This window comes from Phocoena phocoena, chromosome 10 (genome assembly GCF_963924675.1).
Source record: "Phocoena phocoena chromosome 10, mPhoPho1.1, whole genome shotgun sequence".
Lineage (NCBI taxonomy): Eukaryota > Metazoa > Chordata > Mammalia > Artiodactyla > Phocoenidae > Phocoena > Phocoena phocoena.
Genome location: NC_089228.1, coordinates 78,377,874 through 78,387,566, shown reverse-complemented (window position 1 = coordinate 78,387,566; position 9,693 = coordinate 78,377,874).

The window sequence follows — 9,693 nt, the reverse complement described above, 5'->3', positions numbered from 1 at the left end:
GTACTGCACTAGCCACTGGATGATCTGGAAATGAGAAGAAATAGAAGTAGGATTCCTTTGTCCTTTGGGAATATGTATTTAATTAGAGAAGCAATACATACGAGACTGAAACCCTCTTACATATGTAAATGCCTGACCCAGGGAAACAGGTAGGAGGGAAGGCTAGTACTAGTCAGAACATGACTGTATTCATAAAGAATTTCTAGGAGAATGTAGATGTACAGCTAAAACTTAAGGGAAGCAAAAAAAAAAAAAAAAAAAAAAAAAAAACTTAATTCCCCCTGATTGGGGAATTAAGATCCCACATGCCACATGGCATGGCCAAAAAAAAAAAAAAACAAAACAAACAAACAAACATGAACAAAAAACAACTTAAGGGAAGCAGAGGAGAAGGAAAAACACAAAGAGAGGCGCAGGAGGAATGGGTACCAGGCATTGTGAAAATATAAAGACACCCCCTCCAATGGCAACTGAGAAATCCTGTGAATGATACTGGAACGTGCCCTTGACTGATCTTTTTCCATGGTTATATCTGAAGGTGGAGCTCTAAAGCTAAGGAAATGATTCAAGATGAATCTAATTCAACTCGACACTCCTGAATTTGGGACCTGAATGAAGACTTTGTGTGTAAGCCAGAGGCAGCCAGAGCTGGGTGGGGCTCCAGCAGGGGGACTGTGCTCTTCTTGGATGCAGAAATGGATGTCCATGCCTCCAAAGTGCATTCAGTAGTTTGCTTCTTCATCCAGCTAACAATCTCACTCAGTGGGAGGAAAATAGAAAAAAAAAAAATCTATTTTCCCGGTTGACCAGAAATGTGCATAGGATGGTGGATAATTGGCTTACTGATGTAGTCAAATATTTTTGTTCAGTGGTGTAACTCATTCAAACCTTATATATATGAGTTGATTTTTAAAAAGCAGCAATAATACCACCTTTGGTTTAATAACACTACTTAATTACTTTAAAATTATTTTAGAGACGTTGTAACAAAATCCTAAAACCTAGGTGTGAAATTTCATTATGTGGTTTATTAAAAATATGTTTAAAAAGAATGGTTTTGGTTAAAAATTATAGTCTACTAATTTACTATAATATTTTTGGGGGAGCTACCTCTAGTTGAACTAATGCAACAGAGGCCTGGTTACCTTTTTTGTTATGTAAGGAAATCAGGAGGAATGGCAAGGTTCAGGGACACCCCTGGGTCCATGCAGTGACTTGTATCATTAGGGAGTAGACCGTTCTTTTGGAAAGCAAATCTGGCTCTACTTTTACTTACTGATTTATGTTTGCTTTTACCTCTTTGATTTTTTTCCCACCAGTTCTCATGTGCCTATTCCCTGGATCATTATTTTTGAAGTCTTTAAAAGAAAGTTGTTATAAGCCTTTGACATTCCCTATCCACAAGATCTCAGGTTAGGAATAAATTATATTAAAAATCATATTTAGGCAGTCCAGTGGTTAAGACTCCACGCTTCCACTGCAGGGAGCACAGGTTCGATTCCTGATTGGGGAATTAAGATCCCACATGCCACATGGCATGGCCAAAAAAAAAAAAAAAATCATATTTAAAAAGTTTTGTATAAAGGGGATTTGTAATTAAAATCAGACATTTCAGATTAATCCCTGATACGAAATGAAATAAATAAAATGAAGGAAGATAAATAGCAAATGCTGATAAAGAAAATATTTCTTTTCATTAGCATGTAGTTTGGGTTTCATAAGGAATGAAACTTCATATGGCTCTGAAAATTTGAACTTTGGCATAGTTTGCTATTAGACAATGGGAAAAATATAATTTTCAATTTCTATGCAAATAATAGCAATATTATACTTGGACCATTCATGGGAAAAGAGAAAGAAAATTTACTTTAACAAATATTTTTAAAATATTTTGGGCCTTTTAATTCAAGTGAAAAAGTCTACACCAGCTTCAAGGAATCAGATAAAAAATAACATAATAAGCAATCTTTTTTTTTTTTTCCAAATTCTGGGACATTGGATAGGAACTAAATTTTCACTTCAACTTTCCAGATTATGGGTGTACATATTTACATACAGAGAAATAGTGAGAACATAATTGGTTAGATACAAAGGGTAGAGGAAATGATGGGAGCCTTGAAACCCAGATGTGATTACAAGTGAAAAAAATATACTTGGAGTTGTCTTTGTAGCACTCACCCTTTTCTTGCTCATGAAGTAAATCATGAAGTAAATAAGGTGGTACGGGCTTCCCTGGTGGCACAGTGGTTGAGAGTCCGCCTGGCGATGCAGGGGACACGGGTTCGTGCCCCGGTCCGGGAAGATCCCACATGCCGCGGAGCGGCTGGGCCCGTGAGCCATGGCCGCTGAGCCTGCGCGTCCAGAGCCTGTGCTCCGCAACGGGAGAGGCCACAGCTGTGAGAGGCCCGTGTACCACAAAAAAAAAAGGTGGTAGAACTCAGTCCTTGTGATCTAATGACACATGGTTCATTCTGCAATTATGACAGATAGACAAGGGTAAAATGCAAGTAGAGACATTTTGCTTGAATGTTTTGGGCATATTACTAGACATAAAAGAACAATATTAGATTCATGTTATGAACTTTGGGTAGGAATAGCACAGAAATTATGTGTTCTCATTGCATCCTATCAGGAGGCAAATGGCGTCAGCCTCTGCCATGGTTGGTGCTATTAATGCTGATTGCTTGGCTCCAATGGTGTCTGCCACGTGTCTCTACTGTAAAATTACTCCTTTTCCCTCATGAGGAGGGAACACGGGGCACATGCAATTTGAGAAATATATGAAAAAATAATTGCTCATATAATAAAAGAAAGATGGAGAAACTGTTCCATATTAAAGGAGATTAAAGAGATAGGACAACCGAATGCAGTGCATAATTTGATATTCTCTTTTTCTTTAAAAGACCTTATTGGTATAATTAGCAAAATCTAAATAAGGTTGTAGATTATAAATAGTATCCTATCAATACAAAGTTCCTGACTTTGAAAGTTGTGTTGTGGCTATATAAGAGAATACCTTCGCCTACTGTATATAAAATAGATAACCTAATAAGAACTTACTGTATAGCACAGGGAACTCTACTCAATACTCTGTAATGACCTATATGGGAATAGAATCTAAAAAAGAGCAGATATATGTATATGTATAACTGATTCACTTTGCTGTACAGCAGAAACTAACACAACATTGTAAATCAACAATACTCCAATAAAAATTAATTTTAAAAAAAAGGAGAGAATACCTTTACACTTAGGAAACACACACTGAAATATTCCAGGATGAAGCAGCATTATGCCTGCAGTTTGTTCTCAAATGGATATATAAAAAGCAAATGAGGTAGAATGTTAATATTTGTTCTTCTTTAGGTTTACAGAGGGAGGCTGAGTCAAGACTTTTGTGTCACCTTTGGATCTTCCCAAATAGTTGCAGGTGGAGGACCTAGAGGTATAGTGATGACAGGTTTCTTCTGGTGCACAAGGGGTACATATATTTCTCCTTTTCTTCCAAGACTTCAGAAGTTCACTAGGTCTGGAAAAGGAAGGCTTCTGATCCCTGGGAGAGGCTGACAATGTCAGGACATGCCTATTTTTGAGGGAAACTTACAGCAGACTCAGTATCTAGCTTAGACCCTCCTAAGACAGCACTGTTGGTGTCTCCCCTTCATGCTTGAGACTTCCACTCTATTGCATCAAACTCTCTGTCTGGACTTTAAGGCCTCCAAAATGTTTCTCCATGCCCTTCATAGGGCTTATTGTTTCTCTCAGTCCTTGTCAAGCAATTTTCATAATTGTACATCATTACATAACTGTACATTTCATCATTGTTACATCATTCCAATCCCCATTAGTGACTTTTGTTACTCTCTTCCCAATTTCAATATTATTTAGGAACCAGTCCAAGTTTTACCTTCTCCTTGAATCATCCCCCAGTAGTTAGTGCTCCTTGATTTCTCCAACTGCAGTTAAAGTCAGCAGCACGCAGTTTAGTGATTAATCGTTATATATCTCACGGCATAGCCATCTCCTTGCACAAGATTAACACTTCCTTGAGGGTAGACAATACAGCTCATCCCTAGTGTATCCCATAAATGCCTCCTCTCTTCTTTTGTGTACATGGCTTTCTGTATCCTTGCTATTTTAAATTTCAAAACACTCAAATGAGGTGGATGAAAGGTATCTTAAAAAACAATTATTTAATAGGAAGGAAAGCCATAAGGCTAAGAGAAGTGAAATCAATGGAGAATAAATTGCACAAGAAGGATTCGAACTCAAATCTTGTTTCCTAGATCTTCCATTAGGAAACACAAGTAAGAATGCAAGCTCCATGAGGGCAGGGACATCAGTTTGTTTTATTTGTTGATACATCCCCAGTGCCTAGAAGAGTGTCTGGAACACAGTAGGTCCTCAGTAAACATTTACTGATTAACTGATGGGAGCTTTTGAGCCTAGAAATTAATTTGCTCTTTATTTAAAAAGACCATATGGACAAATAAGTGTTGGTGAGGATGTTGAGGAAAGGGGACCCTCCTGCACTACTGGTGGGAATGCAAATTGGAGCAGCCACTATGGAAAACAGTTTCCTCCAAAAATTAAAAATAGAAATATCATATGATCCAGCAATTCCACTTCTGAGTATTTACATGAAGAAAATAAAAATACTAATTTGAAAACACATATGCCCCCCCCACGTTCATTACAGCATTATTTACAATAGCCAAGCTATGGAAGAAACCTAAGTGCTTATCAACAGACAAATGAATAAAGAAGATGTAGTATGTATATATGTATACACAATTGAATATTATTCAGCCGTAAAAAAGAACGAAATCTTGCCATTTGTGACAAAATGGGTGGACCTAGAGGGTGTTATGAAAAAAGTCAGATGAAAAAGAAAAATACTTTATGATTCCGTTTTAATGTGGAATCTAAAATAACTAAATAAATAAACAAAACAGAAACAGACTTACAGATGCATAGAGAAAACAGGTGGTTGCCAGAGAGCAGCAGATGGAGGGGGGAGGGTGAAATAGGTGAAGGGGATTAAGAGGTACAAACTTCCAGTTATAAAATAAGTCATGGGGATATAATGTACAAGATAGGAAATATTGCAATAATTTTAAATTATGGTAACTAGACTTACGGTGGTAACCATCTCATAATGTATATAAATGTCAAATCACTATGTTGTACACCTGAAACTAATATAACATTTGTACTTCAAAAAAAAAAAAAGCTATTTTCCCATATATTCAAGAAGGTGTCAGAAGAGGTTCAGTCTATTCAATGGCAGGAAGCAAACAAAAATACAAGGTATGTTTAAAACAAAGAAAAATATGCATAAATATATATGAAGCACCTATTTCTCTCACGTTCTTAATTAGCTGATAAAATGAGACTTCAAAAACCAGGTTAGTAAAATTGCTATTTTTTGTGTTTACAAAACAAAGCATATTTTTAAGACACTAAAAGATCATTTATAAAAAAGGAAACTGATAATATATTTTGAGAAGTGAAGAATTCTTAAATGTGACTTTATTGCCATATAAATTTGTATTATATTTACAGGGGTAGCAATTTAGAGTATTTTTTAAGAAATAAAGATACCACATGCAGTTGGAATGTACTGATTAGTACCATGGAAACTAACATGAAGTTAAGTGGAAATCCCCTCAAATTTTCCAACTTAGAGTCATAAAAGCCTGTTTCACCAGAGGGTTTATGAATGAACCACGTAATTTCGTGGCTCACAAGTAAGGTGTAGTCATGGCACCGTCCCATCTGTTACATACTTATGCAGGTTGGAGCCGCAGACACATGAGGAAAGATTTGAAGGATAACATTTCGATCCTCTGGAGGAACCACTTCAGCTGGTTAAGGCAACCAAGGAGTGTAAACATTCTGTACAGGGGAGGACATTATGGAATGATTAATGGAGTAATCTGGGCTGAAGACATGCCTGCTGAAAGGAAATAAAACACCTCTTTCCTAAAGCCATTGAACCTACAGGGAGGATACCTCATTGCCCAAGAGACTCTGTGAGTCAAGAATGACAACCTAATACATCTCTACTGTGGTCCCCGGATCTCACATTGCTTCTAAATAATGACTCATGAGAATGGATTGATTTTCACTCGTTCTATGCATTTGGGACATGTAGATTCTTGTAATAAATATCAAGTTCAAATAGGGTGGGCTGGTCCAGGTCTCGGTAAGTCATAGTATTACTCCATTAGTTAAGATGTGAGTGCTGGAAGTAGGAAAGCCCCACCTTCATAGCCGCTTTGGTTGCGAACATCATCTCTGCTAGGTCGGAGAAAGGGAAACCATCTTATGGCTGTGTCTAACCAAGCTGGTCACGAATAAATAAGGGGGAAAGAGCTGGGGAAGCAATAGCACATGTAAAAAGAAGGGTGTTTCTCTCTCTCTTCCGATTCTCTACAGGGGCTCCAGTTTCTCCTAGCTGGTCACATGCTCTTGGGTCTCCACCCTCCAAATGGAGGGTCTAGGAAAGGTCATTTTTTGGTTTTCTTCTAGCCCTGAATTCTGCAGAAAGACTCTGCAGTGGCTTTATTGAGTGATTTACTGCTGTTAGAAACTGGATAAATGTCAGGGAGTCCATAAGGACCAAGTCGTTAAGGGACAAAAATACCAGCAACATTTTTTTTCAGCACCCACTAGATACGAGGATCTGTGCTCCACACTCTGTATACATTTTCCCTCATCCTGCCCCAAATCCAGCAAGCTGTGTCTCTTTACTCTCATTTTATAAATGAGGATAATATAATTCAGGGAAGAGACTGCAAGGCTTACTAACTCTGGGGCTTAAGTACGTGAAGGGGCTCTTAAACGCGGTGCATACTACACAAGTGTTTGCTCTAACAGTTATTCAATGTTTTGTTAGAGCCGAGATCAAATTCCAAGTTTATTTGAGTCTAAAACCCATGTCTGTTCCCTGCCTGATGGTGGGATAACATCCTTGAGCCAGTGTTCCAGCCCAAACATGACCCCAGTGAGTCATGGATGGAGGCATCGTTCAGAAGGGAGTGTCAGCAGTACCTGTCAAGGGAGGATACAGTATGTTCCCAAACTAAGACCTATCAAATTTTTAAGCCATTATATTTCACATAACCCTTTTGGAAACTTTGAGTTAAATCTATGCTTCCGATAATACTATGACATTAAATATAGCATCCATATTTTAAGAAAATTTACACAGAAGCACACACAGTTTACTTGTCACCCTCAGTGTGCTCAGAAGGTTGGAGTAAAAACTTTAAAGGTGGGTGATCTAAGGCACAGTGCAATGCAGCTAGTTATTAAATGTTGTAGTAAGTGCTCTCATGGACTTCACATAAGTAAATGGAGATTTGACAACAATTTTCCTGTGTCTAACCCAGATCGTTCCCCTCTCCTGAGCATCTTCAGCTTATCAGTTATCTGTACATTGGTTAGAAGTATCTCCTTCCACATTCCCTACTTGTCAAGTGCTTACCATTTAAAAAGTGTTATCCTAGATTTATTTTGCAGGTTTATAGAAGTTTGACTTAGATCGGAAAATAGATCTAGTATAGTGGCAGAATATGCTCAGTCTTGTCTCTGAATAATAGTCTATCTATACACCTATCAATTATCTATCATTTCTATCTATCTATCTATCATCTATTATCCATCATCTATCTACCATTCATCTAGTATCTATCTATCTATCTATATCTAGATATCCATCAATCTATTCATCTATTGTCTATCTATATCCATATCCATCATCTACATTAGATGATACATTAGCTGTCTGGTGATAACTAGTAGTTGAAGGGATTATGGAGAGAGCAGCCATTTCCTCTCCAGTTGATGGGTGATAACTCCATCTTCCAGCAGAGGGCAGTAGAATACGCTCTCTTGCTTATCAAGGCCTTGGGAGCTATTGCTGATATTTGGAAAGGAAGTATACGTCTGAAGACAGAGTAATGTGAAAATTCTGGGTGCAAAAATTTAGAGGAACAGTAAGGGTTACATTAATTCCTGTTATAAGAATGAAAAATTATTTTTTATTGTAACTTTTTTCTTCTTCAGGGAATTGGTAATTGGTGCATGACTCAAAAACATTCATCATGACATAACCCTGTACTTTTCCTGTATCTTTGTGGATTATCTTCTATATTTGCATAATATTTCATCCATTTTGTATTTCCTTGTGAAATGAGTTATAGGGAAAATAAATATAACCCCTATGGTTACTAGTTTATTCAGTAAGGTAAATCCGTGCCTTATACTTCCTAAAATATTTAGTAGTCAGATAAACCCATGCCCTATAATTGCTTGTTTGTTTACTAGTTATTCAAGAAACATTTCAAAATAACTTAAAAAAAGCTTTGGGGGCAGAGATCGTCTTCCAGAGCCCCGCCTCTATAGATGATTTTATCCCAAACCTTGTGTATTTATGCCACTCCTGTAAGTGTGTGAAGATATGCAGGAAGTTCCCTCAGTTTTTTGATCTCACTGCCTGTTTGATCATATTTTCATTCCCTGTCACCTGCACGTACACATCTCCACCATCCACAAATATCCCCACCGCCCTCGTCCCTTCTTCCACTGTGGTGATCACTGTCGGTACCAAGTTTCGATTAGGAAGACAAAGTGCAAGGAGTTAAGAAGATGGAACTGTTCCCCTAGATCACATGTGTTCCCCTGGAGACACTATTTTATCTCCCACGAATGTTTACAATACAAACAACCTCCAAGAGCTAGTTCAGACCAGAGTGGTCAGTGCAAAAGAGAGAAACACAGGAGACTCACGGAGAACAGTCTTCCGACAGATTTGTCTTTGTTTTAGTCAACTTAAAACCTGGGCCACAATATTACTACATGGCCAAAATAAGACTGAAGTTCATCTGCTCCTTTGATTAGTAACAGTATACCTAGACCTATCCTTAGTGGGTCTGTACAGGTGAGCTTTTGTGACTAGCTGGCCTCTGTACATTAGATCTGCAGAGTTTAGTCCTGCCTACAGACATGTTCTGAGGGGCTGGGAGGTTTGGGGTTTTATATACTCCCTTTTATTATTGCTGGAAGTTTGTTACACATTTTAGCAAACTTCAAGGCAGCATTTTCTGTTTATGTGGCATTTATGTGTTTATATAAAAAGATAAGAACAAGGTAGGATAAAACATACCCAGAAATAGGGGCTTCCCTGGTGGCCCAGTGGTTGAGAGTCCGCCTGCCGATGCAGGGGACACGGGTTCGTGCTGCGGTCTGGGAAGATCCCACGTGCCGCGGAGCGGCTGGGCCCGTGAGCCATGGCCGCTGAGCCTGAGCGTCCGGAGCCTGTGCTCCGCAACGGGAGAGGTCACAACAGTGAGAGGCCCGCGTACCGCAAAAAAAAAAAAACCTACCCAGAAATAAATTTCTCCCCAAAAATTAGTTAGTAAAATTGTCAGAGAGAATGGACTGGTGGTTGCCAAGGGGGTGGGGGGTAGGAGAGGGATGTCTTCAGAGTTTGGGGTTAGCAGATGCAAACTGGTATATATAGAATGAGTAAACAACAAGGTCCTACTGTATAGCACAGGGAACTGTATTCAATATCCTGTGATAAACCATAATGGAAAAGAATATGAAAAGAATGTATATATGTATAACTGAGTCACTTTGCTGTACAGCAGTAATTAACACAACACTGTAAATCAACTATACTTC